Here is a 26,542-nt window from a genome sequence, read left to right as displayed (position 1 = left end):
AAGCTTCAGTATTTGTTTAAGACCCGCTGAAGCTGGAGGGGCGTTCTTGCCATATTCACCGCGACGTGGCATATAATAGTGCTGGGATTGGCCGGCGACAGATTGTTGGCAAATCCTGACTCCCTTCAAACATCGCTGCTTCGAGCCCATTGGTGTAAAGTGTAAATAGGAAGGGAGCCAGGACACAGCCTTGTCTGACCCCCCTCTCTACCCGGAAAGACTTAGTAAGTTCTCCCCCAAGACCGTACCTGACTCTTGCTGATGCTCCCAAATAGAGCTCCCGTAAAAAGTTCACCAGTGGTGGATCCACACCCATTGCTAAAATGATTGACCACAATTTTGTGTGACTGACGCAGTCAAAGGCTGCAGTTAGGTCAACATAAACCATATGCAGGTACCCTCCTTTGGCTTGGACATATTTCCCTATGAGAAGTGAGAGGTTCAATGCCTGGTCCACAGTACCCAATCCCTCAAGAAACCCATACTGCAGGTCTGAAATTATTTTGTGGTCGGTGGACCTGTCCTGAAGTCATTCTAAGAGAATGCGACCAGCGACCTTACCGAGGGAATCTAACAGGGATATAGGTCGATAGCATGTTGGACTTTGTCGATCGCCCTTTTTAAAGATCGGTACTAAGATTGATGTGGACCAGGATTTAAATAAACCAACATTTTTAGCAGCTTCAAGCACTCTTGTGAGAATGGGGGACCATAGGTCTAGTTTATATTTAAAAAGATCCACTGCAACCCCGTTGGGCCCAGGTGCTTTCCCAGGTTTTGAGGCTTTCAGGGCATTTATTACCTCCGTATGTGTAATAGTTAACTGTATTGGGTATACTGATTGGCTAAAAGATGATTCCCTCCCATCACCCTTGAAGTGCTCTAAGTTTGCATCCGAAGCCTGGCTAAATGTTTTAGAAAAATGGTTGACCCATGTTTTGTCATCTACGGCAACATCTATCTTTGGAGAGTCACTTGTTTCAAGAAGGAAAGGGGATTTGACTACTCTCCAGAAAGTAGCGCTATCCTTCGTAGAGCAGCTCTTATGTAGTTTGTTCCATAAGCCATTTCTTATCTCGATTTTACGATTTTTTAGAGCCACATTATAAGCCTTTCTGAGTCTAATAATCTCTTCCTTGTTCCGATTGCTTTTATGTAGGGCAATTTTTAATGTTGAGTAAGCTTTTGTACACTCAGAATTAAACCCCTTCCTGGTGTTCCCTTTTTTTGATTGTTTTTGGGATAGCTCTTCTTCTATGGTACTAGTAATAGTATTATAACTAGACAGTATTTGTTCAGATGAAGAATTAGAGTCAAGACAGATTTCAAATGAAGGCATGGCTCGCTTAACTACTTTGGCCGTTATCGTCTCTTGATCTATTTTTCCCCATTTTAAAGAGAAACCATGAGGTCTGTCTAGTTTCAGAGTTTGCTGGTCCAAAAGACTAAAATAGTCTGGCGCCTCCATGAGAGTGGCAACACCTTTTCCCGTGATCCCATCCACTGGACTCGTCTAACCATCTTGAAGTCCTGGAATAGTTGTCTATGTAATCCTACCCTAGTGCTCAGCCAATGTAGCGATTTATTTTTGAGGGATAGCCATGATTCCTCATTGGGAGCTTGTTGGTTTGGTACGTTACCTAAAATGATAATCTGGGGAGTGGCTTCTGGTGGGAGATCTAAATGAGTATCCGCAGCTGATGGGTCAACAGGAAAAAGAGTCGCAGGGTAAACTTGTTTGTGCTGCTGAAGGGAGGTAGGTGATTGTACCTGAGATATAGTGACCTGTGGAGTTGTTAGTTTTGTTGTTCATGTTGGTCTGTGTTTTCGGGAGATACCGTGCCCTTTTGTCTTATGTCACTTTGGATACTTGCTCGTTCAGTGCTGTGATGCTTACAACAGGTTCTGTCCTCTTAGCTGAACTAACCGTAATTATTGGGGAATATGATTTCCCCATATGAGTGTGAGTATTTGAAATCATGTTGGCATTACCGTTACAGTTTAGATTTGGGCCCGTTGGTGTAAACTTACTAGTTAGAAGATTCTCCATGTTGGTCATTCTGGTAGATAACTGATCCAGCCTGACCCTTACATATGAGTCTAGTCTCTCCACCAGGATGTCAGATTCTGCATCTCAGACTGGAACTCGGATTGAGTTGTGGAACTACTAGTTGCTCTGACTTTTTGTTTTAGTTGGCTTTTAGACTGCTCTATTCGTTTTTTCCCCTGACGGGTGCATTTCACTTGTTTTTTCGATTTAAAAGAAGAGTGGACTACGATGCAATATCTTTGTGATTATCTCGTCTACCACTGGATCTTCGTTTTTTCACCTTTTTTTGAGGGGGTTGTGTGGGGGAGTCGCTAATAATAGACTGAAGCTCATCAGAGCTAGGTTGAATACATCCATTAGGTGGATTTTTTGCTCTTTTCCCTGAGCCTGGAGGAGTGATTTCTTCATGGTAAAGTGACTCCTGACTTAACCTGGAGGAAGTCCCTTCAATGGACTCCTCCACTGATAGAATCTGCTTATCTAGGGCTCCTACCGCTCCTGTCAGATAATTCAATAAAGTTTGCTGAGTGTCAGAACTTGACCTATTACCTCTGGGCAGCTTGGGGCTCACTAATTTCCTTTCACCCATGATTTAAACCAGTTTGCCCGAGCTCCCCACAAAATTCAATAAGAGCGATAGATGCCAACAATTGGTAAAGTTAATCCGAAAGCAAAACCAAGGGACCTGGCCCAGCCCGGCCTCTTCTGATCTACGGCGGGTAAGGACGGGCCCGCCCTTGGCCCGGGCTTCACCCAGGCGTGTCCCGCGCCGCGGGAGTCTGCGCTGCAATTTGAAGGCCCAGGGGCGGGGGAAGAGCCACACGCCACTCGCGAGACCGCGTTGCCCTCTAGGATGTAGAGTCCTGGGCAGCGTGCGATCCGCGAGGTGGAGGAGGCGGCAGGCAAAGCGAGCAAAGATCCCCCCCAGCACACAGCAGAAACCCCCACAAGCAGGATGACGAAAGTTCCAGGTAGGGAAGTCCAGACAAAGAAAGGATTGCTTCAGTTCAGCTACTGGACCTATGGGTTGTAGAGTCACACTTCAGTAGCAGGACAATGAAGTATTTGATTGCCCTGAGATATTAGTAACAAGGGGCAAGCCAGCAAACTCTTGGAGATCACTTTGGCAGAAGGCAGAGTCCACCTCTCCTTCAACAGAGTCAGGGAGCAGAATGTGACGTGGCAACAGTCAGAAAAGTAGTCCTTCTAGAAAAGCAGTACAGTTGAGTCCTTCAGGCAGCACAGCAGTTCCCCTGGCAGAGTTTAGTTACGAGTGCAGTAGTGTCTGATTTTAGGGGGTCAGAGACCCAGCACTTATACCCAAAAGTGCCTTTGAAATAGAGGTGAATTCAAAGCAAAGCCTTTGAATGGCATGGGTCCTGTCTACTAGCCTACCTGTTGGAGGTTGATCAGTGCTTTGTATTAGGTCAGGACACTACCTATTGAAGTGTGGGTGTCGGTTCTTCCCTTCCATCTTGCCCAAGAAGACCAATCAGCATGCAAATGAATGCAGCTGCCCTGACGTATCCTGTGTTTGTGGCTGTGTCAAGGAAATGCACAAAGTGTATCTGTCACCATACCCCAGAAGTCTTTTGGGGACAGGCTGTAAGGCACATAGAGTAGTAAGTGCAGAGAAATGTCTACTTTCTAAAAGTGGCACTCCTAAACTAGTAATGCCAAATCCAACTTTACTAGTAAAGAGGATTTCTCATTACCAATCCAAAGATATAAAACATAAAGCAGCTACTCCTCTGATATCAGGTATTACAGCTTAAATGTAATTTAAGGAATCCCCAATGTTATCCTATGAGAGGAGCAGGCCTCACAGTAAGAAAAAACGAATTTGGGTGCTTGACACTACCAGCACTTGTACAACAACCAGGTACATGTCCTACCTTTTACTTACATAATACCCTGCTCTTAGTGGTAACTTTCATGTAATAAAAGGGACGTTTAAGGTTTTGCAAGTAGTTTTGAAAGCCAAGTCAATTTTGGCAGTGCAACTGCCCACACAGGCACTGCAGCGGTAGGCCAAAGACAGGTTTGAAAGGCCACTTTTGACAGGTTTGAAAGGTTTACTAGTAGCATTCAACTTAAAGGCCATGGGTATATGGTATACCACTTTACAAGGGACTTACAAATACATTAACTATGCCAATCATGTATACACGAATTACACACCTGTTTAAGGAAGAGGCACATGCATGTTAACGCTGAGAAGCAGTGGTAAAGTGCTCAGAGTCCTAAGGCCAACAAAAAGATACAGCAAAATGTTGACGTAAAAAACAAAAATATTGGGAGATGACAACCCTAAGGATGCAAGGTCTTTAACAGTGATAATACCTGCAGAAATGGAATTCAAGCTCATCAACCTGTAGAGCTACACTGTGGATGAATTCAAGGGGTTCAGCAAGTAAAGGCACCAACAAGTTGGAGCATCATAAAGCTCTTAGAGCAAGGGTGGACAAAGTCCGCCCGTCATCCTAATGGGGGCCTAAGTCTCTGAGAGCTGGACATCAGAGCTAGACAAGCAGAGTTCTGCAACAATGGTGGTGGCATACCTGCAGTGTCTGAGGAGGACAAGAAGTTTCACATACCCAACAATCTCATGCCCAACTTTGTGGTAGGGGATGATACTGACAAGCGGTTTTCTGGTTATGATGTGGCACTCCAGATGAACAGGGCCCCATAAGAGTTTTGTAAAGTAAATATATGCCTACATTGGGGAGGGCAACCTTACTTACACTGGAGTTGGGGGATCACATGAAGTACACTCACAAGAAAAAAACTTCCTTGTTACCAAGTATGGGCTCAGCTCAAAGAAATACATCATTAGATAACCAAAAGCTGTAGAACCAGTCTTGGGTGGATTGTTTTGATTATGCCAGCAAGGCACTGAATGGTTAGGCGCAGGGTAGGGAAGTTGATGCTTTTTCTGGGTTGTTTAATCTGATACTGAGAGATCACATTTTCAATATATGTATTAAAGAGCTGCACTAGCACCTGATTGATAGTAAGCTCACTGATCCCAGGTAGCTTGCAAAGGAGACAGACATATTTGTCAGCACCAGTGTCCAAAAAGGCATCTGGGAGGTGCACCAGAAGGGTGATCAGGGGTCTCAATAGAAGAACAAGGAAAAACTTAAAATAAAGAGTTCTCTGAATGCTTCCAAAATAATTTCAATATGATCCAATAAATAAGGGATTCTTTGATCAAAAGACAAGGAGATTTATCCCGCAGGTTACCTATTTACAAATACTGGTAATCCAAAGGAGACACCAAATAACCCAAGATCAGACAGCTTGGGGAATAGGTGGTCCCAGTTAGTATGGGGGAGAGAAAAGAGGTTGCCTTTGTGTACCTAGAGAAGAGAAAGTTGGTACCAAAAGGCTATATGCCTTCCATTACATCTACGTACAGGCAGTGAGTCATCCATCAATGGGCAATGAGTAGATGCTCTGGGAAACACAGGAGTCAGCATGACTACTGTAAAGTTTCAGCTGTTGTCCTCAGAGCAGGTTCTCCATAACACATTCCACCAAATCATAGTCGCTGGCAATTGTGAGAGCCATCTACTTGTGGTTCCGGTTCTCTTTGAGTGGGGGGCGCTTGGTTCTCCAAAGGTAACTGTGAACCCTGTTATGCCTGTAGATTGTTTGCTGGGCAACAACATGGAGCACACTAACTGGAGGGAGGTAGAGATAAGGTCACACTTCGAAATGTTAGCATTGCTTGAATGGGTCTTTATGACTCCACAGTCCATGCATGCCTGGGAAGGGAGTCAAGGGAATCTGGAGCCTGAAACAATTGCCCAGACAGCTGCCAATAAGGAGAGGGGCAAGAGGCATGGGAATCCAGCCCCTCAAGTTCGCACAGAAGAGGTTGATGAGGGACCTGAGGAGGAGGCCCCCAACCCAACTGTGAAGGACACTGTCGCCCTGGGTGACCGGCCTGAGCCTGCTGATTGGCAAGCTGTGGATGTGCCCACCAGGGTGGAATTCTGCAAAGCGCAGAAAAACTGCCCCACTCTAGAGAACGTGAGGTGGCAAGCTGAGGCTCAGGCAGCAGGTGATACCTCTTGAGGGTACCTTGTCTATTGGGTGAATGACCTCCTATATAGCGAGCCATAGGCTTCTGGAACTGGGGCAGCCAGTGTGCTGGTGGTCCTCCAGTTTTACAGGATCTTCCTACTGGCTTTGTTAATAACATACCCCAGGCAGGACTTCTAGGGCAAGACAAGACCTTTGCACTGCTTGGTGCCCAATTCTATTGCTCCAGGATGAAGGCGGCCGCTGATGTATTCTGTAGGTCCTGTGCCACCTGCCAGGCTACTGGGAAGTCAGAAATTTTTTTTAAGACTCACCTGATCCCATTCCCTTTCATTGGCATTCACTTTGAGAGGGTAAGCATCAATATGGTTGGAGCCTTGGACCCCTGATAGCTTTAGGCAACAGGTTTGTCCTGGTCTTGGTGGACCATGTCACTCACTACCCAGAGGCCATAACTCTGAGGCTGGTGACTGCACCTGGAGTGACAAGGGCGCTTATGGGGATTTTTATCCTTGTATATTTCCCCTAACATCTAGTGTCTGATAGAGCCATGTACTTCATGTCAGCATACATGAACTTGGTGTGGGATGAGTATGAGGTAACATGCAAGTTCTCCACTCCCTATCACCCCCAAACCAATGGTCTTGTCGAGAGATTCAAAAACAACTTGAAGGGCATGATAATGGGCCAACATGAGCACATGAGGTGTAACTGGGACATCCTCCTTCTATGTCTTCTCTTTGTCTGCAGGTAGGTGCCACAGAAAGTAGAGGGATGTATCCCTTTGAACTCCTCTGTGGCCACCCTGTCAGAGAACATCTTAGCCTTGGAAATGAGAGGTGGGAACTCCTAGGAAACCTTCTGAGGATGTGGTCTGCTACATGATGGCCCTCTGCAACCAGATCCTCTGCTTCTGAATAAAGGCTTAAAGCAATCTTGAGGCCAGTCAATCATTCATGAAACCCATGTATGACCAGGAGGCCATAAAGCCTGTGGAACCCAGAGCCCTTTAAAATCGCTAGACAGTCCTATACAAGGTGAAGGAGAAAAATGGGGAGTCCACCTACTTGATGAGTCTCAATATTCCTAGAAACCCTTTAAGGGTATCCATGTGAACCATCTGGTGACAGATGAGGGAGTGGAGGTGAGGAGTCGCCTCTCCCTGGTGGGTCAATGGAAGGTTTCAAACTCTCCCCTACACTGACTGCAGAATAGCAGAGTGACTGCTACCAATTGCTAGAACAGTTTTCATCTGTGGTCTCCCTCGCCCCTGTACTCACACACCTGTGCATCTATGACATTGATACTGGAGACAAACAACCTAATAAGAACAAAACATACAGGTTCTCAGATAAGGTGAGGGCCAGTGTGATGGAGGAAGTCTCCAAAATACTGATGTTACTGCTGATTGAGCCCTCCAACAGTCACTGGACCAGCTCTGTTTCGCTGGTACTAAGCCTTCCCCGGGCACCACTGCAGAACATAGGTTCTATGTGGACTACCATCGTCTCAAATCTGAAAACTGATGTAAACCTCATTCCCCGAGCTCATGAGCTCTAAGATAGACTGGGCACTGCCAAGTTCCTCAATACTTTTGATTTAACATCAGGGTATTGGCAAACTGCTCTTAGCAAGGGAGCAAAAGAGAGGGCTGCTTTCTCAACCCCAGAGGGCAACTTTCAGCTTCAGATGATGCACTTTGAAATGACGAATGCCTCTGCCAACTTTCAGAGGTTAGTCAACAGGGTTCTACCTGGGAAGGATGCATTTTGTGCTGCCTAAATGAATGGCATCGTTATTTACAGCTCCTGCTTGGAGGACCACCTGTACCATCCCCAGCAGGTGCTTCAAGTCCTTCAGCAGGAGGGTTTGAATATCAAAGCTAGTGGTGTGAGGTAGGGCAGGGATCCATGATTTAAGTGGTCCACTTGGTAAGTAGGGGGAAGGTGCAGCCTCTCCAGGCCAAGATTGAGACTATCATAGCCAGGCAACCCCCTTAAACTGAGACTGAAGTGCAGGCCTTCCTGGGCCTCACTAGATATTGTTGGAGGTTTGTTAATGGAAATGGCACCATTGTTGCCCCCTTAAAAGAGCTGACTTTTAAGAACCAGCCCAGGCAGCTGTTCTGCTAGAAAGCTTTTGATACCATCAAGGAGGCAATGTGTATAGCACCTGTACTTAAGGCTCCTGGCTTCTTTAAGGAATTTACAGTGCAGACAGATGCTTCAGAGCATGGAATAGAGACAGTCTTATTACAGTTAAATGAGGAGGGCCTAGACAAATGGATATCCCTCATTAGCAGGAGGCTACTTGAACTGGAACAGAGGTGGAGTGTGATTGAAAGGGGGGCATTTGCTGTGGTCTGGGCTCTGAAGAACCTGAGACTATACCTGTTTGGGACTCACTTCCAGGTCCAGACATACCACAGACCGCTAAGATGGCTAATGCAAATGAGGGGTGGAAATCCCAAACTGTTCAGGTAGCCCATCTCCCTATAGGGAATGGACTTATGGTGGAACATTTTGCTTGATCAGAACATGCCAATGCTGATGGTCTAGCCAGATTATTCTGCCTTAGTGATGAGAACTCCCATGGGGTTGGGTACTTATCACCACTTTCAGCTGGGGGGACACGTGTCAGCCCTAGGGTGGTATTCCCTCCAACTTTTTGCCTTCCTCCTCAATTTTTCTGACTTTGTTTTTGTTGCCCTTAGGACTCTGAGAATGTTACCACTCCTAACCAATGCTAAAGTGCATGTGGTCTTTCCTCTAAACATGGTAATGTTGGCTGCTACCCAAATGGCATATTTAATTTACTTATAAGACCCTAGTATAATGCACTACAAATTCCTAGGGTGAGTAAGACCTTGACCTTAGTCACAGGCCTGCACTCTCCCCAGCAGCTCCATCGCCTCTGACGTCCCCACTGAGCCCCCATCCCGGGTGTTCTAGGCTGATGTCTGCCCTGTTGTATGTCGTGGCTGCCCTGCATGCCACGACACATTAATAGTTGGCCATCTCATTCTGCAGTTGCATTTCTTTATTGTAGTTGTCGTTATTGTGTACATTGTGTCCATATCTTTATTCTTTACTGTGTTTTTTGTGACTCTGCTCATTGTGTTCTTGCACTGTTATTTGACATTCGTTTGTTTCTAAATTACTGCTCCTCTCTTATCCCCTCGCCTTCCCCACCTCCTTGTTCCCGCCGCTGCTGCCCCTCGGCCAGTCCAACCTGCCCTCACCTGTTTCCCGCCTCCCAACTGAGCGTCCCTCCCCTCCCCTACATAATGCCTACTGCTGTGGGGGAGCGCTAGAAAGACCTTGACCTCAGTCACAGGCCTACGCTCTCCTCGGCAGCTCCATCACCTCCCACGTTGCCGCTGAGCCCCCAGCCTGGGTGTTTAAGGCTGCTGTCTGCCCTGTTGTGTGCCTTGGCTGCCCAGCATGCCGCCACACAGTAATTGCTGACCATCTCATTCTGCTGTTGCATATCTTTATTGTAGTTGTTGTTATTGTGTATATTGTGTTCATATCTTTATTGTTTACCGAGTTTTTTGTGACTGTGTTCTTTGTGTTCTTGCACTGTTATTAAGCATTTGTTTGTTTCTAATTACTGCTCCTCTCTTATCCCCTCGCTCTTCCCCACCTCCCTGTTCCCACTGCTGCTGCCCCACAGTCCCTCCCCTCTCCCCTCGCCCGTTTCCCGCCTCCCAGCTGAGCGTCCCTCCCCTCCCTTACATAATGCTGACCGTTACGCGGTAGCGTTGCTGGCACGCCAATGGCGCTCCTAAGGCATGCCCATCTGAGCCCATCTGTGTCCCGACCACGGCCAGCGCCAGGAACCTTGGATCTCCATGTCCCAACCGATATGACGCCGCCACCCACCATGCACTCGACCCTGGAAGACACACCGGCTGCCAGAGTTCCTCACCTAACACCACCCATGGACAATTCTCCTGCAGACACGGCCAATGATCGTTCAATATCAACAGCACCCCCTCGACCGCCAAAGGCCCACGGGACGCGCGCACCACCGAGCCCCTGACATGCAGCCTCCTCAAAGTACGCTCCATACACAGACACGCCATACATATCTGGGACCTGATCGACACCTTCATGCCCGATGTCGCCTTCTTCACGGAAACCTGGACCAATGCCACTTCTGGTCCCGACATTGCTGCTGCTATCCCCAATGGATACAAGCTCCAGAGGAAGGACCACCCACACTGCCAAGGAGGACTTGCCATCGCACACAAGACCTCCCTCCGACTCTCCAACTCCGGCACGAGTGACCCCACTCCAACACAGAACACCTCCACTTCCAGATCCTGACCACCCCCAGGACCACGCTACGCTGCACACTCGCCTACAGAACCCCGGGCCCCTGCACCCAGTCTGCAATAGCCATCACCAACCTCTTCAAACCCCATGCCATCACCTCCATGGACTACATCCTACTTGGAGACCTGAACTTCCACCTCGACAACCATAGCCAGCCCAACTCCACCTCCCTCCTTGACAATCTCTCTAACCTCAGACTGAAGCAGCTCGTCACCACCCCCTCACACAGAGCAGGACACACCCTCGACCCCATCTTCGCAGGAGGGTCAAAGATCCGCTTCAGCCACACCACATAGCCCCCTTGGACGTATCACCACTGTGTACATTTCACCTTCAACACAACCAACATACCCAATCCCGCCCCTCGCCCTCCATGAAGGAACTGAAGAAAAATCACAGAGGAACACCTCAACACCACTCTCCTCCTACACCCCCCATCGCCACGACCAATGCCAACTAAGCAGCAAGAACTTCACTACTGGATCTCCAGATGCGCCAACAAGCTTTCCCCCTCTGCCACCCCGCCAAACAGCACCCCCAGAAGGCCACCTAGTTCACCACTGAACTCCAAGCAGCCAGGGGCACCTGCAGACGCCTCGAGAAAACATGGCAAAACCGGAAAACCACAGAAGACCTGAACAACCACAGAAGCACCCTGAAGGAATACCACCAGCTCATAAGGGACACTAAACGGACCTTCATCAAGAACAAAGTCCATACCAACACAACCAACGCCAAGGAACTCTTCAACATCATACAGCAATTCACCAAACCCTCCAGCGAAGCCACGGACATCACACCATCCCAGGAACTATGCAACAAGCTCAGCTCCTACTTCCATCTGAAAATTATAGCCTTCTAGTGACCAGACGCCGTACACTACCCCCCATCGCCAACAATGAGCTGACCATCACTACCTGGATTCCCCCACTGTGGAACCCATTACCGCGACCATGATGAACACCCGCTCAGGAGACCCCATGGACCCCTGCCCACCGCACACCTACCAGGGGGCCGCTGCAGCCATTGCACCTGAGCTAGGTTGGACTATCAATGACTTCCTCCAATCTGGCATCTTCCCAGATGACTGGAAGCGGGCAGAAGTCAAGCTCCTCCTTAAAAAGCCCACAGCCGACCCCACGGACCTGAAAAACAACCAACCCATCTCTCTGGTCCTCTTCACATGCCAAAGTCAAAGAAAGACTCATAAATGCACAGATGACTACCTTCATCGAAGAGAGCTCCATCCTAGACTCCTCCCAGTCTGGATTCCGCAACAACCACAGCACCAAGACCGCCCTCCTTGCCTCCACTGACGACATCCGCATGCTACTCGACCAGGGACACACTGCTGCCCTCATCCTATCATACCTCTCCGCAGCTTTCGACACTGTCTCACATCGCACCATCGCAGCCAGACTGCACAACGCTGAGATACAAGGAACCACCCTCAACTGGATCCAATCCTTTCTCTCCAGCAGAACCCAGAGGATCAGACTCTTCCCTTCCTCTCCGAACCCACAGAGATCAACTGCGGAGTACCCCAGGGATCATCGCTTAGCCCCATACTCTTCAACATCTACATGGTCCCCCTTACCACCATCATCAGACAGCATGGGCTCAGCACAGTATCATACGCCGATGACACCCAGCTCATCCTCTCCCTCACGAAGAACCCCAAAGACACCAGGCTCTGCTTCCAGGAAGGAATGAAGGAGGTCGCAGCCTGGATGAAGGGTAGTTGCCTGAAGCTCAACTCAGAGAAGATGGAGGTCCTCATCCTAGGACCCTCCACCTCCGCCTGGGATGACACCTGGTAGACCTATGTCCTCGGGAATCCTTCTACCCCTACAGACCATGCTCGGAACCTCGGCATCATCCTTGACTCCTCCCTCGCTGTGACCTGCCAGATCAACACCATGGCCTCCACCAGCTTCAACTGCCTTCACATCCTCCGAAAGACATTCAAATGGATACCCTGAACACAGAAAGACCATCACCCACACACTCTTAACCAGCAGACTAGACTAGGGCAACGCCCTCTGTGCCGAAATCACCAGGACTATTCTACACAAGCTCAAAACCATCCAGAACACCGCAGCCAAACTCGTCCTTGGGACACCACGGCACGAATACATGACCCAACACCTATGAGACCTCCACTGGCTCCCCGTTGAGAAGAAGTAATTTTCAAACTTCTCACCCATCATCTTTTTCACCGAAAGTCTTGTACCATTGCAAAGTCGTGGTGGATTGATGTTTCGAAGAAGAATGATAGGCACGCCAATTTTCAATGTCAAAATGTGCTGTGGCATACTGGGCAAATCCAGTGAATTCAAGAATTCCGTTGGGTAATTGACAACTTCGTCTTGATTCATCACAGTATCGATGGACTTATACGTTGTCGCTTCGCCTGGTATTCCGTTTTGAATGCTGAAATTGATGGCATTTACATCTTTGTACGTAGCTGCTAATATAGCACATGCACTGAGCCGCTAATGATTTTTGTAATTCCGCGCAATATTTGAAAGATTCTGAGGGCCCTGGGGGGCCGATATTTTAAAAAAATTATGCCAGAAACCTTTGCGGAGTGTACTCAACAGCTTCCCAAAGTTTTATGGCGATCGGATGAATGGTGTAGTAATGCATAACAGACAGGCAGACAGACAGATATACATTCGTTTTTATATAGATAGATAATAAATGAAATAGTAATTATTTTTTATTTAAGGCAGCATTTTTTTATGAAGTCCTCTTTAGTAAGCTATCGGTTTTGTTTTAGGTCATTTCTGATGGGAGAATCTCATAGTTGGAAGCTCCATTGCATCGTGTAAGGTAAGTTTAATTTTCTTTGTTTAATCTTTAATTAAAAGGTAGTTTGAAGGTAGTTAAGTAGTATAGAGTGTATGTAGGTTTAGGATTTTGTGTTTTTGGTGAGCTTTAGGTTTTAGTTTTGCGTTTGTGAAATATGGTTAGTTTGTTAATCATTCGGTGTTAGAGTTTGATAGATATATTTAAGAACGTTTAGAGTATGGTGTTAGTGGTATTTTTATGGGTCTTTTAATATGATGTTAATGTATATTTGTGCAGGAGGGATTGTTTTATTTTCTAAAAGGTTTTTGTCCATTGGAATTTGTCATCGGAAGAAGTATGCTTTTTTTTATAAAAATAACTGTATATTAGTTTTAGTAAACTAATAATTATTTGACAGTTCCTTTATTTGTCGTGTTTTCCTGGAGTGTTTTGTTTTTAAAATATATTTTTCGGGTATTTTATGGTTTTCGTCTATGGACCTATTGTCGGTGGATTACTATTTATACAGTTGGATTTTTTTTCATTTTTGGGGGGGGATTTTTAAATATCTATTGGTATTTTTACACATTTTGATTTATTAATGGAAGTGTGGATTATCTTTCTTCAGCTACGAAAAAAGTAAGTCATTTTAAATATTTATACTGGGAGGGTAAATGTTATTAGTGTGGCCTTCCCACCCGGGTATCCTCAAAATAGTCCAGTAGGGGACTGAGATTTTGTTCATTTGTTTGGTAGTAGGGGATTTCTATTAACAGATTGTAGTGTTCAGCTACGTCAGTGACTGGGATGTGTGCTAGTGCTATTAGCTTTTTAATTTGAAAAGCAAAATTGCACTTTGTTGCATATTCTACACTTAGGGCCCAATTCCAATGTTGTTTGGAAGGCTGTGCTATTATTCTTTTTAGTGATGACATTGAGGGCATTTGGCCAGTTGCATGTTGTGGGACTCTGGGTAGTATGTCTTTAAGTATTTTGCCAGTAGGCTTTCGAGAGCTAGGGCTAGATTCTTTTAGAGTATATAAAGCATCTCAGACTTCAATTTCAGCTATTTTAGGGGGGTGGTTATATTCTATAACATATAATACAGTTGTTTCTTTGGTTGTAGCCCTCCCATAACATTTGTTTGGACAATATTTGCTAAATTTCCAGTTAACGTTGTCCCCTGTTTGCTTTTCTTTGATGTAAACATATCCCATATAACATAATAAAAACTTTCCTTTCTAGGAAGTGATGAATTTGGCCCCTTTAGTCATATTGATGTTTGAAATGCTAAGAGAAATGTATATAAAAATGAATACAATTATTTCTATGTTGTTTTATTGTCTAAAACATTTACATTTTCGAGATTATACTTACAATGTTGGATTTGATAATCTTTTGTAATGTTGACGGTTTTTCTTTGATGTTTACCTGTGGTGTTTCTTTATATTTCCAGCAAATAAAAAGAGTAATTTTAACTTAATTTGTTTAGGAGTGTTTTCATTTGAGGGGGGTAGGAATGCTTAGTTAGTGCTGTTCGTTGGGAGTTTTTAATGTTAATTTACTTGCGACTTATACTTACTTAGTTTGCAAGTTGATATTTTAAACTTTTCTGGGGTTTGTTGAGTGTCTTCTGAATTATCTGTAGAGAAGATATAATGAAAAAAAATGTATTAAATATTTTGTTATTATAAAAAGTGCTTTCAAATCATTTTTAATAGGTGCAGTTCCAAAATGATATTTTACTTACTTTGTGAAGTTCGAATCAGAGTTTTTTTTAATGAAGTCCAATGTTGCAGGAGCAATCGAGCAGAGTTTCCCCTTATTCTTGCTTTTATTGTTGTAGTGTAAAATAATGTTTGATTTACTTGGGTTTATATAGCGTTTAATTAATTGTTGTTTAAATCTTATTGGGTTATTTTAATTGTGTATGTATTTCATTGTTTGCAAGTGATTGTTTTAATTAATTTGGCAGTTGTTTCCTTATATGGGAATCGCTAATTAAGGTTTAGTTTGTGCTTCATTTTTTTCTGTATTTAAATGTGGTATAGTATATTATATGTTATTTATATTTTTTGATGTTAAATAGTATTTATTTATTTTTATATGTAATGTCCGAAAGAGTAAATCATTGTGTGTATTTAATAATGTTAGTTATTATTTTTAACTGTAATAGAATTTTCTGTTAATGTATTTATTTAATATGCCGTGTGTGTTATTGACATGATTTATATATTTTGGGGTATGTATTGTGTTATTATAATTATTATTGAGGTGTTGATTTTTTTTAAACGATAATTGTGTTGTCTATATTTTGGTTATCAATATTTGTGTTACTTTGTATGCTTTTTAAATCTTTTCGATATTAGTTAATGCATTATTTAGTGTATCGATATTAGAGCTATCGATGTTAATGTTTACCGGTAATTTATTTGTGTTTTTTTAACTAAGTATAGTATATCGATATTAATGTTATCGATATTTTTGTGTCGATAATTTGGTGAGTCGATATTGTGTCTGTCGATGTAATGTCAGTGATCTGAAGCAAACATTCTGAAGATTTCTTGGCTGCTGAGAGTGCTGGACCAGTTGCATATATTTGTCAACTCACCCTAATGCAAAGGTTTATATTCAGACTTAGTACGCTTTTAGGACGTTAAAGTCCTGCAGCAGGGCAAGGCTAGAAGTAGTAGCAGGGTATCATAATGCAAGTTGGATTTCCTTCAATGTCCCCCTGTGGCAGTTGTCAGTGTGGCAAAAAGTTGAGTGGTGCAAACCTGATTTCATTGTCTGACCTTGATTTCCGTATCCTGGGCACCTTTTCCTAAAGTACAAGGAGGAAAAAAGTGTCCAAAACCCAACTTTTTCAATGTTCTTGAAAAGTTCCTTCTGGTCAGCTCTGAAGTCTCTAAATCCACAAGGAAGGCTTCTAGTCATCAGGTCTCTATCCGGTCAGGTCTCTTACAGTGTGCAGTCCTCTGTGGAAGACCCTCTTGGAATCAGGAATTCTTCCATTTTTTGTGACTTTAAAGCAAGCAAATTGGACTTCAACCATTTGACCCGATGGGGAGAAATTACAGTTTCTGGGCAATAGCAGGGCTGAGTAGTCCTTCAGTGAGTACCTATTTTCAAGCAGGAGTCAGAAGATTTGTTCCAACACAGACCTTTTCGTAAGCTAGAATCTTTTGAGGCCCTGGAATGCTATGAGTTGGTGATGGTTGAGTTGCCAGATTTAAAAGACCCACTTTAATTCCTCCTTGCCACATAGCTTTCTACCCTTTCCCTATTAAAGGCAATTCATTTCCTATTCCTCTCAAGTTTCTTTTCCAAGCCCTACAAAAAACCCTGCACCCCATTTATTCTACCCTCATTTTCAATTTTTACCTTCCTCCTTCCCCTTCCCCCTATCCTCTGATCCTTTCAACTGCTTTTTCTATTTTAATGTCTCTACTATTGCTGTTTGTACCACCTAACTCTTGCTTTTCTCTTTTCCCTGCCAACAATTTTCTCCATCACATCCACAATCCACATCTTCACTTGTTACCTTTTCACTGTTCACTACCCCATAGAACAATGCCATGCCAACACCCCACCGGACCAGCTCAACTGCCTCGTGATCAATGCCAGATCTCTCTGCAAACATGCCACTGAAATCTGGGGAACCATCACCACCATCGCACTCAACACAACCTTTATCACAGATACCTAGCTCACCCCAACATCTGCCCAAGACATCGCCACAGCAACCCCCAGAGACTACAAGATGAAACATCAAGACCACACCAACAGGCATGGCGGAGGCACCACCATCATATACTAGGAATCAATCATCTGCACCATCCCAAACAACATCACCACACCGACTATGGAACACCTGGATTTTCAGCTTTATGATGACACCAAATTCACTGTCCAAGGCATTCTTGTATACATACCAACAGGACTAGTGATGCCATCCCCAAATTCATCACCCCACTCACCCTCACTACATCTTCCTGGGAGAACTCAACTTCCACCTGGATGAACCCACCAACATCACTGACCTTTTGAAAGACTAGACAACATCGGGCTCTAGCAGATTGTCACCCAACCTTCACACAGAGCAGGACACACACTAGACCCCATCTTCATGTCCAGCAGCAGAATTAGAAACAGCTACACCCCAGAACTCACCTGGACAGACCACTCCACCATATACTTCACCCTCACAAATTTGCACACACCACCCCAAACCGACACAGCACCCCCTATGACAGTTGTACAAAGGTAACCAAATAGCAATGGACTGACGCCCTCAGCACCTCTCAGCCCACCATCACCACCAATCTAGACCAAACAGTAGAGAATTTTGATGCCTGGATCACCACCACTGCCAAGCAAGTCACCCCACCAAACTAGCCAAAACACACAGACCCACCACGCAATCCAGCTGCTTCATGCCAGAACTCAGCACATCAAAATGCAAGTGTAAACAACTGGAAAGAAGATGATGAACCAGCAAAAACAACACTGACCGAGCTGCCTATAAATCAGCCCTCAACCATTACCACCACCAGGTCAAAGCCACCCTGACACACCGGTTTGAAACCCACAACATTCAAACCAAGGAACTCTTCACCATCGTCAGAGAGTTCATCTGCCCTTCAGCCATTGAAAACTCAATTCCTCCCACACAAAAACTCTGCGACTCCATCGCTGACACTTCCTGAAGATAGCAACAACCTACAGAAACTTTGATCCCGAACCCTATAACCTCTTCACCAACCCATCTACTTTGACCACCAACCACCCACTCACCGCATGGGAACAGCTTAGCACACTGACAACTACCACCCTGATGAACTCCATCCACTCAGGGGCACCCAACAACCTGGGCCACCACTGACTCTTCATCCTCAGAAGCAACAAGATGAGCTACAAGCTCACCATCGTCCTCAATGCCTCCATATCAACAGCCACCTCTCCTGACATATGTAAACATATGGAAGTCACTCCCATCCTCAAGAAACATTCACCAGACCAATTGGCCTCCTCCCATTCTCCTCTAAAGTCCTGGAGAAGGCAATCAACCTCCAACTCACAGACCATCTGGAAAGAATAAAACTGCTGAAACCCTCCCAATCGGGTTTCAGAACCAACCACAGTTCGAGAAAGCACTGATTGCAGCAAAAGACAACATATGAGACCTATGTGACAAAGGAGAGTCAGCCACCCTTATCCTCCTTGGTCTTTCCGCAGCTTTTGACCCTGTGTCCTACAACACACTCTTTGACTCACTACACCAGATTGGAATCATTGATGATGCACTCAGATGGATGGAATCTTTACTCATGAGATGCACCCACAGTCTGCATCCCTGCCTTCACCTCGCAAACCAAGCACATCATCTGCAGAGTATTCCAAGGCGTGTCCCTCAGCCCTACCCTTTTCAACATCTACATGACACCCTTTGCAAACATCGTCAGATCCCACAACATCAACATCATCTTCCAAGCAGATGACACTCAGCTCATCCTCTAACTCTCAGTGACCACCACCATGATGAAGTATAACTTTCACAACTGCATGAATCAAAACATAGATTAGAGAGAAATGCCTTAAACTCAACATGGACAAAACATAAGTTTTGATCTTTGGCAGACATACTAACCTGTGGAATGACTCCTGGTGGACAGTGGAGCTCAGACCTACCCCCAGGACAAAAGACCATGCCCGCAACCTCAGCATCATACTGGATAGCAAACTCTCCATGAAATGCCAAGTCAACGCTATCGCCTCAGCCTTCTTCCACATGAGCCAGAAAGCTCTGCAAGATTTTCAAATGCTTCCCCATCAGCATAAAGAAAATTGTGATGCAGGTCCTCATTATCAGCCAGCTCGACTATGGCAATGCACTCTATGCTGGAACCATACCCAAACTCATGCAAATATTCCAGACCATCCAGAGCGCAGCAGCCAGAGTGATCCTCAACCTCCCTAAGATGACATACATCACCCAGCACCTGAAAGACCTCTACTGGCTTCCCGTACAGAAGATATGCCAGGTCCAGCTCCAACCCACACCTTCAAAGCCCTCCACAACCAAGAACCTGAGGACTTGAACCACTGCTTGATCTTCCACCAACCAACCAGAAACCTCTGCTCCTTACACCTCATCAAGATACCACGTATCTTCTGCAGCCTCTCCAGAGGACACTCCTTGTGCTGCCTCACTGCCAAGGTCTGGAACAACTTCCCTCTCCACCTCTGCACCTCACCCTTGCTGAACCAGTTCAAGAAGAGGCTCTTCAACTGATACCAGCAGCACAGTGCCTGTATATCCCCCTGGTGTGATTAGCTGCACTATACAAATACTACTACTTCATTGATTGACAGGGTTTACAGGGAAAGAATAAACATCTTTGGCATATACAGGGAAGCCTGGGAGCTTAACTTTTACCATGCTCATGACGAGCTGAGATCGTCATAAGGCACGGTGCTCCGGTGCTCATGACGAATTCAGCTCGTCATGAGCCGTGGCACGCTCGCATGCGGGGATAATTCCCCTGCTGTGCTGAGCATTTCACCGGAGCCGGTGCACCTGTGACGAGCTCAGCTTGTCATGAGCACAGGAGGGCCGTGCCTCATGACGAGCTGAGCTCGTCATGAGCATGCGGGCGCTGGGCGCGCCCCCTCCCCTCCAGCACAGTGGGGGATTTACCCCTGCAGCGAAGGGGTTAACTCACCTACAAACCACTCCCACACTATCCATGCCTATGCTAAAATACTGAGTGCACTCCATTCCATGGACACAGGGACTTTTCAAGGGGTCAGTTTTGACATCTTAGGCATTTCACAGATGAGCCAATCTTGATGCTTGCATTCAGTACTGAGACGCATCAACAGAAAATTGGACCACTTTATCACCAAGCCACAGTCACTGCTAGAAAGCCAAAAAGTGGCAATGGAATTCTACACCTTTGTCTACTTCCCTTGTGTCTTTGGTGCCACTGATTACATCCATGTGTCACTTCAGCCACCTTAACACCTCAATTTTTATGGAACAGACAAATAAGGTATTTAATAATGTGCAAGGGGTCTCTGCTGCCAGGAGCTGCTTCAATGATGTCTACATTGCCTTTGACTGAAAGGACAAATAACATTTACAGATTCCATTAGTTGCTGGTTACTCGGAATATTGATGACATGTGGCTCATAGGTAAGTCACACTATCTTACACTGGTATTTCATGTAGATTGGAAGATGGGATCTCAGACATACTCAGGACTGCACCAATGTATTAAGGCACCTGTGGTGCTGTACTTTTATAATCAAAGCACATTTGAGAAAATTCCATGTCTTTGTTGTAGCTTCCTTTCCCCATGTCCCTAAACGCTTCAGAAATGCAAACAATAGATACAATTGGGCATACATACCATCATTAAACACACTTTTGTGGTCTTTAAGTCATGATTCAGATGTATTGACCAAATGGGTGGTTATTGGTGTACTCCCCAGAAGTTATATTCTTGATAATAGTAGCCTATTTTGTTTAGCACAAAGTAGTCATGTGGTGGGGCTTACATATAGACATTACCCATGATCTGTGGAAATATCCACGCTTTAGGGATGAGGTACAGAACAGAGGTCAGGGTAAAAAGGTATGTGTTCATTTTTTCACTTGACCTGCTAGTTTGGTTGATGCATTTATGTGGTTGGATAGTGGTTGGACAATGATGAATGCTAGACTATTACACCATTAATACATATCATCCTGAAACAGCACTGTTTAACTAAATAGTATCACAATCAAACATGCTGTTCTAAATTTATTATTACAAATACACTGAATTTTCATACATTTTAACCACTTAAACAGTAGGTGGAAGTATTTAAGCAAATATTGCAACACCTTAGTTACATACATAAGTAATGTGACAAAAAATATCTGCCCCCAACTTTTTTTGCAAATTTCCTTTTCTGGAAGTCCTTTTAGCATGGATAGTCCCTGCACTACATGCAGAGACCTCCATGTGGGAGGACACCTCAGACTATTGTGAAAACAGGAATTGACATGCAGGAACGTTTTGGTCATTCTGAGACATCTCCTAAAACAACATGCACCCCATCCTATTGCTTCTTTTTCGATAAACCCCCCAAACATGTGCAGCAAAGGACAAGAAAGTAGGGACCCCACTTAACTGAGAAAGAGTTGAATATCATTTGTGATGGGGTGGAGAAAAGTGCCCCTTTTAGCATGGTCCAACACAACAATAGGGCAACCCATAGGATAATGATCCATAAATCACATCATGTTTGGCAACCAAATGACTACTGCCTCATTATTTACAACATATACAGTAGTGTCTGACACCTTTTGCACAAAAATATATGGGAAATATAAACACTTAGCCATATATTGCAATTAATTCAGTTGTATAAATGCAGTTCAAAAACATTCACTGGTAAATATATACATATAAGAAGTGTTGTTGCGTCTACGTTTCGGTCTCATACACGGTAAATCCACCAGACCATCCTCAGGACATATGTGGACCATGAATCTGGCATAAAACAATATTTACATATTCAGATGACATATTTTGTAAAATACCTTGATTTCAAAATATGTATGTCTGCCTTCACCCAAAGCAAGAATAGGGCGCTCACAAGTGTACAAAACACCAAACTGATCAACTTCACCTCTAACTCAGTGTGCTAAAAAAGTGTAAAGCCCTTTCAAATAAAATCCATCACCAACTTTCATAGATTTTATATATTTCATATTACTGCCACCGGTGAAACACACTTCTTATTATATTGGTGGCATGCACAAAAGACGTAAAAGCGTAAACACCGCTACTCACAGGGACGCCAGGTAATTAAAGCCTAGATGTATCAAGCCTTTTGCAATTCGCAAAAGGCTTTTTAGCATGTTTTCACATGTATGAAAATTTCGCAAAATAAGGAATCGCTAAAATTTGCGATTCCTTATTTTGCCTAAGCATTTAAGGAATCGCAAAGTTTGCAATTCCTTAAATGCGATGTAAGTAGCTTTTAAAGTTTGCAAATTTGGGTTAAGATATCGCAAATTATCACCAATTTTTAATTGGTGGTAATTTGCGATTTCTTTAAAAAAAGCCCTATTTGTCATTTGTCAGGGTGGCATGTGACGCACATACATGCCCATAGGGCATGTATGTGCGCCACATGCTCACCACATGCTCAAACATGTAAATTTCAGGGGTGCAGCAGGGTGTCTTTGAGACACCCCTGCACCCTTGAAATAATTCTCAAATTGCGATTAGCAAATTGTGAATTCGCAATTTGAGAATTATTTCTGAATCATTCCTGTGGGCCTCGCAAAATGCGAATTCGCAAATAAGGAATAATAAGAAATCGCAAAAAAAATGCGATTTTCTACATACATTCCATTTTGCGATTTCTAAACAGCGATTCGCTAAAAATCGCTATTTAGAAATCGCAAATTGAAATCTTGATACATCTACCCCTAAGACCTCAACCGTAATGTCCTAAAAGACAACCACATCCAGCAATAAATGACTCCATGTTTACCTAATTAAAACCATCATTAATCACTACTTGTGACAGTCAACTTGTCTTACCTTACGCCACTTTATTAGTAGGTCTATAAATAAAGCACATATATGCCCATGAGTCACATTTACCTTTGATATCCTAAGTATTTCGGGCCACACGTTTAATCATAATATCAATGTGTGAGCGTTTAAACAGATGCACACAATACTTACACAAGAAGACTGCACTTGAATCTGCCAGTATTTATCTGTAAAGTGAACACAACAAGCGGAAAGCAGAAGTTGCCCTCGTGTTCACCATTACTACATCCAAATTCTAAATATTTCCATTGTATTGGGAGAGCCCAACTTACTTGGGGATTGCTGTATTACTCTGTCCTGTGCTCGACAGATTGACCGAGTACAGCCGCAGCGTCTCCGACGCTCTATGATCAATCCAGAACCACGTGATCTGGCGTCACACAACGTGTCGGACATTTTGAGACTAATGTTTTGCCTGACCCGCCATAGGATTCAGCAGCCAGTCAGGCAATCCATCTCTTGAAATACTGATTACGATCTACTTCCAATTTTAAATAAAATCCCTTTACCTATGAAACCCTCAGCTCTATAGGTTGCCAAGTGGTAGTCATGGTAATAATACACTATCGGATTACAGGGTTGCACACAATGTCAATTTTTTCAAAATTATATCTCCTTTCTCATAAAGTCTCCCCATTTGTAACTTCTGCAAAAGATACTTTATTGGATGAACAATTGGGCCACATAACCACATGTAGGCAAAATAACACTGACCATTATTATCTATTAATGTCCATCGCACTTCAAGTGTGACAATGTCACAATTTAGCCCAATTTCTCTATGAAGGACTCTGAACGGTTACTAAAGTATGCCTCTCTACAACCACGTTCAACACTTTCTCTGCAGTATTATCTGCCCTAATACCTCCATTCAGTCAGGATCACCAAGGCCCCTATTTACAGCTCAAATACTATCACCCAATAGGTGTGACAATAACATAATTTAGCCCACTGTCTCCATTAAGAGCACTACAGGGTGGCTAGAGTTTGCCATTCCACAAACCATTTCAATCGTTTCCCTACAGTTTTAGCTGCCCAAATCTACCTGTTCTCTTTCAGTATTTTGTCTCCTTCTTGAACTTTTGACGGTTTCAAAACAAACCATTTCATGTCTACTGGGGAATGTTGCTTTTCTAGATAGTGTTCTACCAATGGTGCTGTTGCAACTTTGCAACGGATACAAGACTGATGTTGCAATATTCGTTTTTTTTACTTCCTGCGTTACATGTAGTTGAAATTAGCGTGATTAGGTCGTTAGTGCAATACATAACCCGTAATCTCCTGGGCGGGGCCCCAGGAGCTGCGACGCTTCCTGCTGGACAGGGTGGTATGAATCTCAGTCCAGTGATGGTCAACGCTGTGATGGGCAAGCGACCCCAGGATAGGGATGATTTTCCTTTCTGGCTTGCCGAAAAGTTTAACCAGCTGGAAGCAGTATTTCCTAACACGACTCCTGGTGAGAAACACAGGATTCTGACAATTAGCATGCCGAAAGACTTGACCCCTGAAATCGGTGACTGCGAGACCTGGGGTAGAACATTTGCGGCAGTCTATGTGAGGTGTTACGGCACACTGCCTGTGACTGTTTTGCCGACGGTCCTTAAGCGTGTTCAGGATGAGCACGGACCTGAGGCTGCTGTTGAATTGGGTATGCGCCTTTGTGGCTCCTTTGATGTGGTTTACGATCTCATACTTGCTAATGTCAAGGGGGATGCGGTGAACTTTCAGGTAGCCAATGCTTTGCAGGCGATACCCGAGGTCGAGAAACCCGACAGTTAGCACGAATTATTGTGGCGGCTTATAAAACCGTGGGCCGCAATAGTAGGGGTCTCAAGCCTTTTTCTACAAAAGAGAAAAAACAACCCCAAGGGCAAAAGTCAGAAACTGACGAACAGCCGAAGACAAAAAACAAAATTGGCCAAAAAAACAAAAACAGGGTAAGCAACAACAATAGAGACAGGAGTCTCGTCCTGTGTCTCCTTTACCTGCGCCCACAGAACGTGTTTATGACTTGCACGATCGCGCGGCGATAAAATCACCTGATCGTTTTCAGGTTTCTGATCAACGCTCTCCTCGTTCTTTTCAGGAGTCGTCAGCCTCAACGACCGGTGGAGGAGGAGGCGGCAGGGGTCGGGGTGGTCAGCAAGGACGTGACCAGCCCCGCCCGAAAGACGGTAAAGGCAAGCAGGACGATTCTGCACTGAAAAGACCCCAGTTTCAGAAAAAGAAAGTCGCCGCTTTAACAGCGAGATATGCCACAGATAGTGTGAACGCAGACTTGGGCTCTGACCTTGCTGGACAGCGTGGCGGAGATCACCATTGTACGAGAGGCGCTCCGTCCACTACTGAAGGTGACAGCGACTGACCGTTATGTTGTTGTGGAGACAGCTGACACTAGGGTTGCTCTCCCTGACAGACTTTATGAAATAGTCCTGTTCATTACATACAACGTATCATAAAAGAGGTATTTTGGGAAAATCTTACAACTACCTATGACATTTGTTAGCGGAGGCTGACTGGCCCCCACCTTTTGTTCTCGCAGCTCCGAGAGGGGAGGAGGTAATCCTCCCTAGTTTCGCGCACACGGTCTCAAAGGAGCATGCGCTGAATTTTGCAGAAGAGTGGGCTAGAGCCCTTGCGCCGGCTCTGTACCGTACACACTGTGGTTGGGATAAATTTTCCCCGCACCACGAAATTCCTTTGTGGTCACAGCCACAGCCTCAACCACAATATCCCATTAGACGTGAAGCTAAGGCTTACGTTGCGGAAATCCTTAGCGATTTCTTTAAAAAAAGCCCTATTTGTCATTTGTCAGGGTGGCATGTGACGCACATACATGCCCATAGGGCATGTATGTGCGCCACATGCTCACCCCATGCTCAAACATGTAAATGTCAGGGGTGCAGCAGGGTGTCTTTGAGACACCCCTGCACCCTTGAAATAATTCTCAAATTGCGATTAGCAAATTGTGAATTCGCAATTTGAGAATTATTTCTCAATCATTCCTGTGGGCCTCCTGGCCCATAGGAATGCATTGGAAATTATTCCTTAATTGCGAATTCGCAAAATGCGAATTCGCAAATAAGGAATAATAAGAAATCGCAAAAAAAAAGCGATTTTCTACATACATTCCATTTTGCGATTTCTAAATAGCGATTCGCTAAAAATCGCTATTTAGATATCGCAAATTGAAATCTTGATACATCTACCCCTAAGACCTCAACCGTAATGTCCTAAAAGACAACCACATCCAGCAATAAATGACTCCATGTTTACCTAATTAAAACCATCATTAATCACTACTTGTGACAGTCAACTTGTCTTACCTTCCGCCACTTTATTAGTAGGTCTATAAATAAAGCACATATATGCCCATGAGTCACATTTACCTTTGATATCCTAAGTATTTCGGGCCACACGTTTAATCATAATATCAATGTGTGAGCGTTTAAACAGATGCACACAATACTTACACAAGAAGACTGCACTTGAATCTGCCAGTATTTGTCTGTAAAGTGAACACAACAAGCGGAAAGCAGAAGTTGCCCTCGTGTTCACCATTACTACATCCAAATTCTAAATATTTCCATTGTATTGGGAGAGCCCAACTTACTTGGGGATTGCTGTATTACTCTGTCCTGTCTCGACAGATTGACCGAGTACAGCCGCAGCGTCTCCGACGCTCTATG

The sequence above is a fragment of the Lissotriton helveticus genome, chromosome 1_1 (genome assembly GCF_964261635.1).
Source record: "Lissotriton helveticus chromosome 1_1, aLisHel1.1, whole genome shotgun sequence".
NCBI lineage: Eukaryota > Metazoa > Chordata > Amphibia > Caudata > Salamandridae > Lissotriton > Lissotriton helveticus.
The sequence above is the reverse complement of the archived record's forward strand: the minus strand, read 5'-3'. Positions refer to the sequence as shown.